Source organism: Anomalospiza imberbis, chromosome 7 (assembly GCF_031753505.1).
Source record: "Anomalospiza imberbis isolate Cuckoo-Finch-1a 21T00152 chromosome 7, ASM3175350v1, whole genome shotgun sequence".
Classification (NCBI taxonomy): domain Eukaryota; kingdom Metazoa; phylum Chordata; class Aves; order Passeriformes; family Viduidae; genus Anomalospiza; species Anomalospiza imberbis.
The window spans coordinates 11,381,282-11,397,259 of NC_089687.1; the positions used below are offsets into that span (position 1 = coordinate 11,381,282).

Genomic DNA, 15,978 nt, shown 5'->3' on the forward strand with positions numbered 1-15,978 from the left:
TTTGCCCCAGATCCAGATGCAGCCAGACGCCAGCATGGGAACCCCACAGGCCCACGGAGCCCACACAGTTCCCCTGTGCCTGTGGGTGGGGCTGAGGGTGGATTTGGCTCTTCCAGCTGCCAGCCCTCCAACTCTGGCACTGACACTGAGCTCAGTGCCGGGATGCTGGCAGGATCTCAACGGGAAGAACAGCCACCTCCCATCTCCCTCACCCTCAAGAAATGCATCAGCCCCATTGCAGGGTTGCAGACTCCTGTCATTTTTCTAAGTATTCCTCATCCCCTGTAATGCCATTAATCACACTATTTCAATTAACAGACCTGAAACATTGAACAGACCTGTCCTGCACTAATGTGTTATTAATTGGGTCAGGTTGGATGGCAGCAATATCGAGTGCCAGGAGGCTCTGAGCTTTCATCTTCTAGTTTGGGCTGGTTTCATTTATCTAATCACCTCTCTGGTGCCACAGGGGCCCTTTCACTTTTTCCCTCTCCACCCGCCTTAAAGGTACTCAGATACACTCTCTGCATTGTCTGATATCAACTACATGCTGAAGAGAGTCATATCTAATTCACAGTACTCTCCCAAGAAAAATCAATGATTGTTTACATTACTATCCTACAATCTCTATTTTAAAGTAATTCATGGCAGAGCTAGCACTATTAATTTTATTAAGCTGTTAATAGTGGGCAGATATTATTCTGCTCCATTGATCCTAAGTTGATGCAATTACCACTTACAAATCTTGCACCGTGTGGCTGAAAATTTCAATTCTGTGTGCAAGCTGAAGCTATACATTAAAAATGTGCCAAAGCCAGATGAGATGCTGGTGATGGAAATTGGAGAAAGCTGATTCAAAACAAATAAGGAACTGCCCAAATTTTATAACTTCCACTCTTTTAAAGCTGAGGTACAGAAAACAGCCTGGAACTCAGCCATTCCCAAATGCCCCATGTCAAAGGGAGCGACAGACACTCTCCTCACACCTCCTGGGACCTAAGGTTCACAGATAAGTCATTATCATGGATTATCAGTTATCTGAAACATCCTATCATGTGAATGGCAAGTTTTACAGGTGAAACTAAGCTTAGCTCTATCTGCACAGAAAACATGTCAAAAGCCAGGACAGGCCCATGTCCATCTGAGTGTGCACTGCACTCTGTTTGCAGAGGATGAGTATCCCTCAGAGTCCCCAGATCTTCTTTTCCTCTTCTCCGTGTAAAAAAAAAAAAAAATAGTAGCAGAGCAGCATAGGGAAATGGAGAGAGAGACAAAATGGTGCAAATCACCCAGGTCTCAAACATCCCCAGGAAATCCAACAGCAGAGAGTGACCATCTGATCATGAGAGATGTAAGGGATCCTGCATCTAGGAAGATAAAGAGATTCCCCAGTGGTGATGCCCACCCTGTTGTGGAGATGCCATGTGGGTGCCCAGTATGGCTCACAAGGCACAAACCCCTCATTTTAGCCATCAGAAATTAAAAACTGCAGTTTAAATCAGAAGTGAGGGCTCACCCTTGAGCAGCTTGGAAAAAGATTCACTCAACCATATCCTTTATATCATGGGCAGAAAATCCCTTTTTGTATTTGTGAATCAATAAATACCTGCCACTCAAGGAATGGGATAAAAGAGAAACAGGAAAGACAGTCCCTGTCCCAGGATCCTGCACTCTAAATAGAAGATGGATGGATGGATGGATGGATGGATGGATGGATGGATGGATGGATGGATGGATGGATGGAAATAGTGGACAAGGGTGAACCAGTGAGGAGGCAGGAGCCATCCTATCAGCCTGCAGTGCCAGCAGCCTCATTGTTGATGATAGTCAAAGGATTTGGAGGAAAAAGATCAAATCTGCTGAGAGCCTCAGCAATGCAAAGAGGAGGGAATTGAGACTCCAGGAGGCCTGGCTAACTGGGACCAGCAGCCTTTGGAGCACATACTACCGGAGAGGGACCTCCTTCCTTCCAGAGCTTCAGCCTGGACTAACTTTGAAGTGACAAACACACTTGTTTGGGATATACAGTTTGACTTGTGTGCTCTCTCTCAGTCAAATGTATTTTAAAACACCTTGAAACAACATATGAACTCTTCAGTGAAAACGAGGGACCTGAGGTTGTCAAACTTGTAGAAGTTCATAGCAGCATTAGACAGTGCAAATCACCTGGATTTGGAGAGTGACACCAAGTTACACCAGCTGAGACTCTGGCCCAGAATCCATCCAGAGTAACATGGAAAGGTATCATAAAACTGATGGTTCCTGGGTCTGCTTAATGCTCCAGAGAGAGCAACTGATTTATAGGACTGACTTCAGTCAGTTAAAATGATTGTTCCACATTATAAACCAGCAGCCTTGTCTCTCATGCAAAGCAAATGAATGAAGAAATAAACTCTCTCCACAGCTTAAACATGGGAGGCTCCTCCATGGTCCTGCAGGAGCATGTGTGCCAGGGGCTCAGTGGGCTGGGATGCAGGAGCAGGATCCATGCCATTCAGCTGGGATGCTCCTTGCTGCCCTTCTCCTGGTGCCAGCTCCAAGCAGACCCAGACAGTGAGATTCTCTGTGGATGGCAGCAGTGGGAGCATCCCTGAGCCTGTCTGGTCCCCTTGGCCAGGGTTAAGTGGGGCACCAGCTTCCCCTCAGAGGGGTGGGGGACATAGGAGCAGGCACAGCAAATCTCCCAAACCCAATGTTTCTAACCCTGGTCATGAACAAAGCTGTTTGCAAGGTGGTGCTGAAATAGTTCAGATTCATGAGCATTTTTTGCTATTGAAAGGAGTTATTTTTAGCATTTCCCCTCCCTTGTACTCTTTAAACCATTTAAACCATACTTTTCTGGGGGTTTTTAACCCTTTTGGAGAGTGGAAGACTGGGCTTAAAGCTTCCCCCTCCTGCAGGGACTGGGCTGTGAGCAGCAGGAGAGCAGGATCTGTTTGCTAGAGAGGTGTTGGGAGCACAGAGCACAGGCCAAGCCTGCAAACAGCTCCCTCCAGGCAGACCAGATGCACATTAGCCTGAGTGCCTTTCCCAGTGCTTAACACCCTTCACCAGGGACTAAGTTCAAAGCAAATCCATCCCCTGCTTCTCCATGCAGACAGCTCAAAGTCCCTCGGAAACTGATAGAATTTGGCTCATCAGCGTATCAGGATCTGTTTTATTTTATCTGTCTGCACAAGCCTGCATGCAGGGATAGATCAGATTAACATGACTGATGAAAAACATCCTTCTTTTTATCCCCTCTGACAGCAGCAACCCTTTATCAACAGTCTGAAGACAAAGTTTTCTCAGCCAGAAGTTTTCTGCCCAGAAGGTTTGTTTTTGGTTTTTGTTTTTGGTTTTTTTTTTTTTTCCCAGCAGAAGTTTATTTTTGCTTCAAGAAAAATCAAAACCTTTTAATGGAAGATTTTCCATCTATCCTTATGCATTAGATGTGGTGGCAGACAGGCTTGGCACATCAACATCTGCTCCTTCTCACTGGATTGAATTTAATATCTGGTGTAGGAGCACTAACCCTTCCTCAGAGCTCAACAAGACAGTTGGAGAGAAGAAAACAGCCTCTCTTCTGAGGGTTTCCAAACACTTTTCCGCAGTGACCCTCTCATAATTTTATCCCCCTTTATTTAACAAACTTCATAATGCCCTCCAGTGGGGTTTTGGGGAGGACAATGTTATAAATTGCAGACCAGTGAATCTGCCACTCACTGCTGCTAATACACTGCATTTATCCTCACTGCCACAGAGGCTGTGGCAGCAAAAGGAGAGAAAAAAGTAATTACTTCTTGCTCAGCTTCTTACCAGATCCTCTCATCAGCCCTCTCATGTCTTTCTTGGCTGCCTCAGTGATTTGCCAGGCTCTGCAGTGCCCAGCTGGGTTCAGTGGTGCTGGTGTAATGAAGTGTGAGGGTGGGGAAGCAGTTGGGCACCAGAGGTACTGGGAGCCCCTCAGTGCCCAGCACAGCCTGGGCTGTCCAGATTGTGTGCACCAAGTCCCAAAAAACTGATGTGTGAATGCCATTAGGAACTCCCAATCAAGACATGGGGTTATTTCAGACAGGAGGTCTTAACCCAAAAGCATCCCCAGTGAGGAGTGAGGGAGAAGAGAAGGGGTTTTCTCCAGAGGTGTTTTTAAACATTTGTCAGAGGTTACAGATGTTGAAGAGCCCAAGAGTCCTCCCAGAGAGGACTCAAACTCCACATTCCCATTCAGCAGTGTGGGTCAGCCAGATGTTGAGCTAAAAGCAAAGATACTGAGTCATAAAATTAACTTAAAATTAACCCAATTTGCTGGTTGGTGCTGAGGTTCCCCAGAACAGCAGCATCTTTGTGAGACCTGAAATTAGATGGGATATCAAAGACCCTTACCTGGTGCATGTATTAAATTGAACACAAATATTTTGACCAGCACCTAATGGGCCATCTTTCTGGTCTTCTTCAAGACCTGCAAGATCAAATGAAAGACAAACAGCAAGGGCTCTTTTCTTTAGAGGAGGCGGTGGATGTGGGGGACCACTGGTGATGCAGTCAAAGTATCCCGCCGAACTGTCCTGGCACTGCCATTGCTGGGGTGTCATGCACTGAAACCAATATGCCATGTGATAAATTTGATGCACTTCACACTGATGTTGATACATCCCCTTTGGAATCAAATTTATCATCTGTTCCATCACACTCCATATACTGGATCAGAGTCACCACCTACTGAATTAAAAACTGCACGTGCAGTTCACATCCCACCATAAATCAGTCCAAAATGGAATTGAGTGCATTGTATGCTAAGAACTCATCCATCATGCCATAAATTAAACATGGAACAAGCCTCTTAGGTTGGATGTGCCCAGATATAAACTGCAGAGTCCACTGGGAAAAACATGACACCACTGAAGTCACTGAGGACTTGGTCATTAATTTCAGTTAACTTTTCAATCTACTGATCTGTACCAGATCTGTCTCTGTCCTGCACCAACCTGAACCTCAGGTACCCAGAAACTTTTTCTGTCAGTGGCTCTCCTGTTGAGCCATGCACATACCCCACTTGGAGGTTTAGGCAGGAGCCTGGAGGAGAGATGCAAATCAGCCCCCTGCCCCGCTCCTGCATGGGGAAAAGGCAGCAAGGGGCTGAGAGGGCTGTGCAGCCCTTGCTGGCAGCCAGCACACACTGTGGGACACACACAGCACCTCTTGTCTTTAAAGGACCTGTTCCAATGAATGGCCAGGCTCAAAGTCCTTGTTGATGGAGGGGAGCATCCTTCTCCTAAGCTCTCAGCAGAACTGCACAGGGCTGGGCCTGGCTACTGGGGCTGATGGATGCCTGACACACCCTTTGCAGTCTTTGGACTTCAAAGATACAGGAGGGGGAAAAAAAGACAAAAACAGTCTCAGGAATACATATTGTGTCAGAGCATCCCAGGCAGTTCAGCCCTTGGCAGGTGTTGTTAGTCCTGTGTGACAAATGGAAACAGGAGCACAGAGTGGATGGGTACCAGCTGCTCAAGGCCAAAGCTGGAGACTGGGGCAAAGATAAGAATTCAGAAATTCTTATCTAAAACCAGGATACTATTTTCTCCTTTTTGTTATCTGTGTTAATTTTTGCTTTTCTGACAGCACTCTCGCAGCACAGGAGCCCCCTGTCCCCTTCCAATTCCTCAGGGAAAGGTGGAACAAACTTCCAGCTGAAGCACAATGCAGTCAGAGACATCCTTGGATCCAATGCACAGTCTTTCCTCTTATTTTTGTATTCATCTGGTCCTCTCAAAATCTGCTCAAGAGCAATTAAAGCCTGTCAGCTAGAAGCTGATGCAACTTCTATTTAATTAGCCCAGCAGCCAATAAAGATCTCATTCATCAAAATCTCATGGAAGGTATGGCTGTTGTGGGGGGGGAAGATTTGTCACTTCTTCCTTAGACCCAGATGGCAGTGGAGCATCGATCAGTGATCCCATCACACACGGACTCCTGTGCAATCTGAGCAGACCGAGCAGCTGGCACACATCTGTCCAGAAAGCAGCAATGGCTGAAAACTGTGCAGGACTGTCCCAGGTGCTGTGATGGCAAATCCTTCTGGAAGCTCAGTCTTCAGATCATGACTAACCCGGGCAGTAAGTGGCCCTGGTGGGATGAGCAGCTTTGAAGGGCTTTTCTTCTTATGACCCATTGGGCTGCCCCACCCAGCAGCAGGAAATGGCAGAGGTGTGTAAGGAAGGCTGAACACCAGCAGGATGAACTGGCAAAGGGCTGAAAAAACGTGGAGTCTCCCCAGAACTGTTGCCTTTGCCCTGGGAGAGGTTTAAGAGTCCCTCTCACTGTGCTGCCATTCTGAACCTAAACACATTAGGGATGGCAAAGCAGAAGAGCAATCAGTACCCACAGTGATGGATGCCAGCAAAGTTTTGGGATGCTCAGCATGTCAGAGAATGTCTTTAGGGTGACATCCTTTTGGCCTGAAAGCTTCTCCTTAAATTGGCTGTCAGGGTATCAAATATTTACCTGATCTTCTGCAGGGTTGAGATTTTCCCAGATTGTGCAAGGTGGCCAGGAGGATGGGGGGAGCGTAAATCTGTACCTGCAAAGGTCACTGTGCTGTCTGTGTGTCATGAACAGGGGGGGTTCACCAGCTCAGACCTGCAGGAGCAGATCCTTGTGGGAATGACTTGCCAACACTGTTTGCAGCCTCACCATCACAATTCACTGAACTGAAAAAAAGTAAATCAGCTATCACAGGATAGTTCATACTTTACAAACACGAGTGATGGTATCTTTATAATTAATGATTATAAGAAAGCAGCTTAATAGTTTGTTTCCTTGTGAGTGGCTTGATTTGTAATACATGGCAATTGGCATAAGCAAAGCAGGTAATTGGAGCCAGTTTGCCCTTGGTGTGTCCAGCTAGTAGCTGGGCTTCACAGATTTCCTCAGAGCAGAAAAAAGCTGCAGATGTAACCCCAGTGACAGGCATATTTCCAAAATGGGAGGTGTCTGGGGGTGGAATGATGGGCAGTTTCTTGCTGCTGCCCCACACATTTTACAAGTTGCTGTTGTCAGTGAATCTTCCCTGGCATTTGCAAGGAAAATGCCTGTGCTCAGCTTAGGGCCTTGAGCCACCCATCTCCTCAGGAGTTATTAACAGGAACATCATAGCTGGCACATTACTGTGATTGATGCTGTATCAATCAACTGGAAAAGTGTTAAGCAAGCCTTAAAAAGAAGTGAGATGAAGGCTTAAATACCAGGCTAAGATGTCCATATTATGGGATTATTCCAGGGCTGAAAACACATGTGCAGAGATGCTGACATCCTCAGCTGTGCCCCTGTCCCTGACCCTGCTGCTCCATGCTGGCCAAACTGGTTCCATGGGAAGTCAGTAATGAGTGCTCGTATTGCAAATGACTGTATGCACTGTGAGTCTGTGGTTTTATTGCTTATCAAATAAAATATAATAAGAAATACTCTCTATTAACACATTATTTCTAGCCAAGCATGTTTTTATTCGATTTCATCAAGTCTGATTTGATTTGGTTTATCTTTGTTTAAGATTGATGTGATAAACTACACTCGAGCTTGCCAAGTCATTTTTGCTAGTGTGATATTTGGTATTTCAGAACTCAGGTGGGAGGCCTCCTCTTTTAAGGAGAGTCTCAGATTTTCTGATTTTCTTGCATTAAAACAAAAAATATTTGTGGCCAGGTCAGTTGTGGAGAAATTTATGTGTGGCATTCAGTTTGTCATACCCAAAAGGCAAAAAGCCAAACACCTTCCACAAGAACAAAAACAACAACAAAACAACAACCAACCAACCAAACAACAACAAAAACTAAGAAAAAAACCAAGCAAAACACCAAACAAAACAAAACTAACCCTCAAATGTGTTATCTTTTAATCTTTTGTGATTTTCAAACACTATGCCCTTGGGGAACCCAACTCACTGATTTTCTGCCAACAATGAGTGATTTTTCTTGGGAACAAATTCACTTCTCATCTCCAAAGCCAGGCCCCCACACCAGTGAATTCCTGTATTGTGCATGCAAAGCCCAAGATCAGAAACCACAGGGCAGGGATGGCCCAGTGCCCAGGACGTGCTCTGAAGGGGGTGCTTCACACATTCTTTCAGTCTATTCCGGTGCTGTGCTTTCTCCCAGAAGATGCCCCTGATTCCCCTGGGGATGCATCAGGCTTTCCCAGGGGGTGTAGTACCTTCCTTGCTTCACCTGCAGCCATCTACAGTAGAAGCAACCTTCCCAGGCAGTTGTTGGCCATCCCCCTTTTCTATGCCCTTCTTCCCAGGCTCAGACCTGGAGCAGGTGGAAAAGAAGCTGCTGCAAAGCAGGGATGAGTTTTATCACTCCCAGGACCTGGGCTCAATGTTTCCATGTGCTGCCTCCAGTGCTTTACAGAGAACCAAATCCAACTTGTCCTTCTGGATCTCTCTTTTCCATGGAGGGTCAAGGGGGTCTCTTTGCTCCCCTGCTTGTGCTCAGAAAGGATTTTAAAACATTTACAGCCTGACTAGACCAAGCAAGCTCAGGGCTGGCAGAGAAAAAAAATACTCCTTTTGTCAGCCCTTCATGTTAAGTGTCTATATTTAAAATTACTACATAAACTAAAAAAATTATTAACAGGTCTAAGCATTTTTCCAGGCAAAGCCAATTTCTTCTTTGGAGAACTGGATAGAATAAAGCTAAAAAAATTGCTTTTAGGATGAGATTTAATTCAAAGTGTCAGTGTTAGTTCTCCTACTGTACTTGTAGGTTTAGAGAATAAACCTGTTTGCTAGCAAACAATCATCTTAAACAAGATCATCATTAATCCTGAATTCAGCTGTCAAAAGGACTGAGACTGCAAACTAAGAGGGAACAAGGAAAACCTGGTAATTTGTTTTTTAAATATTTGTAAACTGTCATGTCAGTAATGGATAATAAGAAAATTTTGAGCCTCCAGAGCTGATGCATAACACAAAGCTTTGCTGTATTGCACCTAAACTATTATCAATAGCACATTTATTATAATAATAGATGAAAAACAAGCTTCCTGGCTGAAAAGCAAGATCAATTTGAGCTCAAGCTATTTGGACATGTTCTAAATGTTGTAATTAAAATGCAGCATGAATGTTCCTTAAAAAAAAAACTGAGAAAAATAGCCTTGCTACAATTACATATGCCATCCAGCCCTGACTCAATAGCCTGACCCTGAGAAAATAAAAAAAAAAAAAAAAAAAAACAGGCAAAATTGTATTTGTGTCCACTCAGACATTCCTCATCCCCAGGGCTTGCTGCAGAGCCTAAGCTAACACGACTTTTCCTGTTGGGTCAGAACCCAGCCCAGCCTTGAAGATGTGATGCAGAGAGTCAGCCCTGGTTGCACCAAGCTCCCTGTGCTGTTCAGGATGTGATCACAGTCCAGCAAAGAAACCCAGCTGAGCGCTATCTTGCTGCAAAAGCAACTGCAGTTTATGGTGGGAAAAAAACCAAAAAACCCAAGCAACCATAAAAAGACATAAAGAAGCCACCTGTGGGGAAGGTTTCAGTCCTGGACCAAGTGCATTGGGGACAGAAATGGTTGGAGTGGCTTTCTCCCCAGCATCCTCCCGCAGTGTTGCAGCACACATCAAAGTGGGAGCCGCGCCTCCTGCAGCAATTAGAGACCCACGGACACTTCCCAGGAGCTGCCTGTGCCCTGGAGAATTGGACTCTTCTTTTGTTCTGATCAAGAAGTGACTAGTGAGCTAGAGCAATCTCCTGGTAGCTCTCTAAATAATTGTGTTCTTCCGTGTCTTTTAATCATAAGTCCCGCGAGGCTCATAATACCACATGTGCACTCCAAATGGGCCCATCAGCTCGGTTTATCAAAGGGATTTAATTTAATCCTAGTCTTTGATGGAGACAGGAGCGGTCAAAGTCCGCCCTAATGATTTTCTAAGTTTACTTATCTTGCAGATTTGGGGCATGAAGGGCACTTGGACTCCAAGTACAGCATTGATAATGGGAAGCCATGAGGAGGAAGACAAAATTGGCAAGAGCTTGACAGTCTGAATCAAGAGAAATCACAGCAGAAACCTGGAAAAAGAGTGGAGACTGAAAAGGCAAAAAAAATCCCGTGATTGGTGTCACCACAAGCAACAACATGAGACTAGTAAAATAAATTGCTGGAGGCAATATTTACCTCTGAGTGAATATCACAGCTGTGAGAGACCCACCAAGGAAAGGCCAAGAGCAGAGAAATCCAAGCTAGGAAATACAGAGCCAGAGGAAAGCAGGCACAAAGTGCTGTGGATGGTGGAGCTGCTCGGACCTGGCAGCGTCCCCTCCCAGACAGAGCAGGATGCAGTAAGCATGAAAAAGTGCTTGCTCTTCCTAAGCTTTAAAGACACTCAAACCTTTCAGAGTTGAGCATCTTTTAAAACCACTGGGATGACTTCTCTGCTCATTTTCAGCCCAACAGGTCAGTGGATCCCAGGAGGTGTAATACAGTGACACCAGCTAAAAAATGCTGAGCAAACTGAAGTAAAAACCCAAAGAAAGGAACCAAAATCCCTGGCTTCAAGGGATGCTGAACAATGAACATTAGGACCAAAGGCATCACAGATAAGTGTTTAATGGAAAAGCTAAAAGCCCAGACTTCTCCTGAGAGAGTTGACAGGACAAGACTGGAGCAGTGTTTCACTCCCGAGCTGCAAGTGATGGATGTGAACACAGTGGGAAAAAAAAAAAAAAAAAAAAAAAGAATTAAAAAAAAAAAATACTTTGCTAGACAAACCCAGCTGGTTCTGAAGCTCTCAATGGCCTTTAATAGTTTTCAGCTCAAATGGAAGAGGGAACTCAGAGCCTGCATTACAGAAGCAAGGAGTGCTGTGGGCTGTGAGAAATGGAGAACAAGCCCTTTGGTTACAAGCAGCACATACAAAAGGAAGGTGCAAGGAAGGAACAAAGAAATGCTCCAGTAGGGATGTAAAAGACTGTGCAGGCACCATTAGTGCAGATGGATTCTTCATGGCACTATCAAAGTTTTGGTAGAAGTTAGATAAAACATCTACATGCAAACAGCCAAGGCCATTTATTTATTTTATACAGAGAGTGCCGGTGGTTCAGGACAACCTTTGGGGAGAAAACGTAAAGAAAAACAGTGATATTAGCTCCAAAAGTAAATCCACAACCAGCAGACAGCAAAGGGTAAAGTGCAAACATTACCCAGGCTGGCTAATCCCCACAAAAGGACTGACTGGTTAAAAACATGTCAAATCCTTGGTCTCATGAGGGAGGTGCTCTTTGGAGAGGTGGAGGACCTGAATCTGAGGAGAGCTTCCAGGAAGGTGCTTGTGGGTGGGCAGAGTGGGAAAGCCCAAACCCCCCCTTGCTCCAAGTGGTGAGCTGGGGGACTGCACAGCTCCTTGGCCATCCCTGAAATAACAGGGCACTGAAGACACTGGCTGTGGTGAGAAAGGAGCAGTGCAAATTAAATACACTCTATGGGAAGAGGGAACTGTCTTCTCTTTGCTCTGCAGATTTTGGGCTGTATAAAGTGTCAGGAAGCAAAGCTGGCACTGGCAGCCCATGACAGGCACACAGATGGGCTGGCTAGTGCTGGACCTGGGAGCTGCAGCCCCCAGAGAGGCATCGGAGCATCCACTGAGCTCAGGGCACAGCAGGAGCTGGACTGCATGTGGGGAACCACTGTGACTGACAGCAGATTGTCTTTTTGAAAGGCTCCTGGTGCCTGGTGGATTCCTGCTGGCCTGTCACACCTCTAACTTGGGCAGGAAAAAATCCATATTGGTACAGTACCTTTGAGAGGTTCATTTCTTTGGTGAGGACAGCATGAAGGCTGCTTGGAAAGTGTTTTGATGCACAGGTTAAACAGAGAAAGAGACTGAACAAAGGCTCCCAGCAGCTCCAAGCAGACTTGGGTAGAGTCAGAGCTCCAAGTAAATTCACTTTCATTTGAAGAAACTTCATTTGTGAGTAGTACACAGACACAGCAAGGTCTGGGAGATGCCAGTTATTACCCAACACCTGGTCACTGGGGATGGACAAGCAGACCAGGAAGGAGCAGAAAGTGCCCTGCCAGGATGCAGGATGCAGAAGCTGAAGCCTGGCAGCACATGGTAATACACAGTGATAGGACAGGGCTCTCAGCAGATCACTGACACTGACTTTTAAAAGGCCAAGCCTGGAATGGCCACAGAGCCAGCCCCACTGACACCAGCTGGCACTGGTGACAGGGGAGCTGCCACTTGTCCACTGACCACACACCACTGCTGAGATGGACACAGCCTGTGTGGCTTTCTCTCACTTCTGTGCAAGAGGCTCTCAAACTGGCTGGCAGGGCAGGGCCATAAATAATGTGTAAGCAAGCTGAGGCCACAGGCAGCATCAATGGATGCTCCAGAGATGGTGACAGCAGTGTGTCAGTCCAGAAGTCCCTGTGGCTTGACTTGGCACAGCACAAAGGCTGACTGACTATGGGCAGCTAACTAGGCACAGGATAGGTGGGAGGGAGATGCTGGACAACCCCTGTGCTCTGAACTGATTTGCCTACAGAAGATGTGTCAGGGCATACGAAGCTGTGACAAAAAGCCAGAGGCAAAGCAGCCAGGGCAGATGCTGTTACCACCCAGACATTTGGCTCAGCATGGTCTCTGCCCAGACACAGCTCTCCTATGGGTCAGCAGCTTTTCTGGATGCAGCAAAGTGGGCAGCATTGTCCCAAACAAAGGACAGCTCCCAAACACTCTTTAGCTGCCAGCAAAGAGGCTGCATGAGTGGAGAAATAAGCACGGTCCTGAGGGCTGGCAAAGTCATCAGACAGAAGTGACTTGTGGGGAGGGAAGATCAGCATGTGGGACTGAGGGGGCTGACTGCTAGCAAAGGGAGCTAACTTGGGAGTCTGCAACAAGAGGAAAACCAAGCTGCAGCTTGGAAAGGGTACATGGCAAGTCACTTCAGCTTCTTTTCCTTATACACATGGGTAGATCCAACAGGACAGGCAAAGCAGACTGTACAATGTATGCTATGCAATGACAAGAAATAATCTAAAGAGGAATGTTTGCTTGATTTGTGTATCTTCATCTTGGTTGCCAGTTGTCACATTGGTGGATTCCAGCTACAGCTCCTCATTGCTCTGACTGAATTGCTAAATTCAGGTTTATATTTTTACTCTCTGTAAGCATATTAAAATTTTAATTAAGCCCTAAGTCAGTGGTTTAGCAGGTTTTTGAGACTTTAGCTATTTATCTTATTGATTACAGTTCTCTCAGGTCCTTAGTTTTGGCCTAAATTTAGAGCAATTCTGACTGACTGAGCCCTGCAGTTTAACTGCTACAACTATTCATTAAAAATGAAGAGATCAGAGTTGATCAGCAGACTGTGGGAGCCTGCTGTGTGGCTGCTCTACATCCTGACAGTCCTCTGATCTACAGGTGCTGGAGCCAGGTTAATGCTGATCTGCTGGCAAAACACAGCATGAAAGACTTTGAAAAGATGCAACAGATCCTTGATACAAAGCTCCGTAAGAAACTTGTTTCCGTCCTCGTTGTCCACCTGAGATGGTGAGGAAGGAGGGATTTTAAGCGAAGCAATTATTTTCTTTCATGCATTTTCCATTAGGCAACACGAGCCCTTCTCACGGCAAAATGTTTGTGTCTCCCATTTTTGTCTCTCTGGGGAGCACTTTGCAGGAGATTAATGAGGGTCTCTGCTTTACAAAGCACATGGGAAGCTCCCTCAAGGAAGCAATGCCCCAGTTCATGTTTAACCAGCTTCATGTGGAACTTTGGGGCCTTTTTTTCTAAATTGCTGGAGAATTCTAAAGGCCCCACATCTACTTGAACATGAGAGGTTTATCACACACATGGTTATGCAAGACTAGCTATTAACAGCTAGTGAATCCAGCTATCAACATGCAAAACCCTGGCCAGATCTGTCAACATCTGGGACCAGATGCGTCTCTTAAATGCTGTTTTAAAATTGTATCACAATAACAAATGTAGTGATAATGAAATGCAGAGTCTGGTACCATCCAAAATTCAGCAGCCGTGATATTTGCCATGGTGCTAATCTCCCAAGTTTAAGCAGTTTGTGCTAGAAAGTGGTTCTTGTAGAAAGTGGTTCTTTTCTCTGAAAAGAAATTCAGTGCAGAGAAAAATGGAGATTATCCTTCTGTGTACAACCCTGGCTAAAACTTGTGAACCACCCCTAATTGTAGCTCTCCCTCCTGTGCCAATCACATCTGTACTAACATTCAGCTGTTTGTCCTGTCCCAATGGTTAAGCCAAGGTGGTGGCTCCCATGGATTGTGGGGACATTGCCAGGGTAAAGCCACCTCCTCCTCTGGTCAGTGCAGATCCACCAGTGCTGGTCTTCATGCTGGTTTTTGCAGTATTCTGGAATGCCAAACCCATTTTCAAACCATGGGTGACCGTCTCCCCCAATGGCCCTTCACCACCAGCTAGGAGAGTGCTTGTCTTAAACACCTGAATTCATCCACTGTTTAATCATCTGAGCTTTCCTCTTCTCTCATCTCATGTTCTCTGCAATTAATTCAATGTAAGTTCAGCTGTTCACTGAGGAATTGGGAAGACCTTGACCAAACAGCCCTTTGTTTCCTCCCTGTCCATCAGTCTGCAGTTTCCTTGCCTCAGGCCTCAGGCCAAAGCCAAGTAAAGTGAAAACCTTTTCTTTCACTTGCTTACATTTCACTTTCACAATAAAACTCACACCTAGGTCACTGCCCAGTAAACCACAACTTCCACCAGGGCCAGCTCTGCCTCAGTCTACTTTGCCAGGCCCCATGTGGGTATCCAGAGAGGAACCAGCTCCTGACCTGGCCAGGCTCCTGCCTCCCAGTCAGTGGTGACAGCACACACCAGCTGCATCCAAGCCAGTCCCATGCAGCCCTTCCGGGGCTCATCTTCTGGAATTCTGGGATTGTGGTGAAAGGAAGATGGAAGAAAAGAGAGATGCAAGCCCCTTGAGCTGCACAGAGAACTTGCTACCTAAAGGCATTCGACTGCCTCAGAAAGAGGTAAATGTAAGGAACTGACAGCAATGTTGTTTTGCTCAGTTTGAAATCTCATTTTTATGCTTATCTCATGTAAAATTGGAAATACCACTGGTCACACTTACAACCTGCTAAGGGGAAAAATGGCAACAGCCAGTGCAAATGGAGGGAAGTTTTCTGCACAAAAAAATCTTCCTCAGAAAGTACCTTTCAGAGAAACAGACAAACACAGATACTTACAGAGCAAAGCCAAACCCCTGCAATCTCCAGGAAGGTTTGTGCAGCAACACATCTACAGCTCCCCACCACCTCTTCCGTGTCCCTCACCTAGAGAGGATAATTCCTGTAGGTCAGTTGGAGTGAGCTTTCCCTAATCTGTGCCAGGGAAAGTTTCATCAACAGCTGAGAATCTTCAGTGACAGGTGAAGCTGGACAGGCAGCAGGTTGCTATTTCTCTATAGAGGTTCATTCAGCTTTACATACACTGTGACTACTTTGGAGCCTCCCTGTGATCCTAAAGCAAAGAATTATGAGGAATAAAGAATATTTTTCTAAAATTGGGTATGAAGAGCTGAGCATGGCCCCCTCTCTGAGGTGACCATATGGAAGAAAAACCCAGAGATTTCATTACTCCATGGAATCAAGTCTCAACCCTTTGATCCAGTCTTGAGTCCATTTGAAAGTGATGCAAGGCCTCCAAGGATGGAGTTGTGGCTCTAAAACTGGAGAAGTGCTATGCTGAATGTGCTATTTTTCCACCTTCTCCAGCTACAGAAGGGGCAGCTCATTGTTACAGCCTCCAGCCTGCTCCTGGCTGGTTGTGAGCATGCCAGTGGAAATCCCTCCAAACTGCTGGTGCATTCCAAATGGGTCCACTTTAGCAAAGCTACAACAGCAGCTGAAGCAGTGGGGAAGGATCATACCAGCAAACAAGCAGGCAGATCAGAGAAGGAAAAAGCTTCCAATAGGTGATGATGAGCAGGTGGGAAG

At 45.9% G+C, this 15,978-nt stretch overlaps 1 long non-coding RNA gene across 1 annotated transcript in view; it reads left to right on the forward strand.

Moving 5' to 3' along the window:
- Positions 1-15,978, forward strand: part of LOC137476935 (uncharacterized) — a 280,782-nt gene that overhangs the window by 125,085 nt on the left and 139,719 nt on the right. The gene's annotated exons all lie outside the window — the stretch shown is intronic.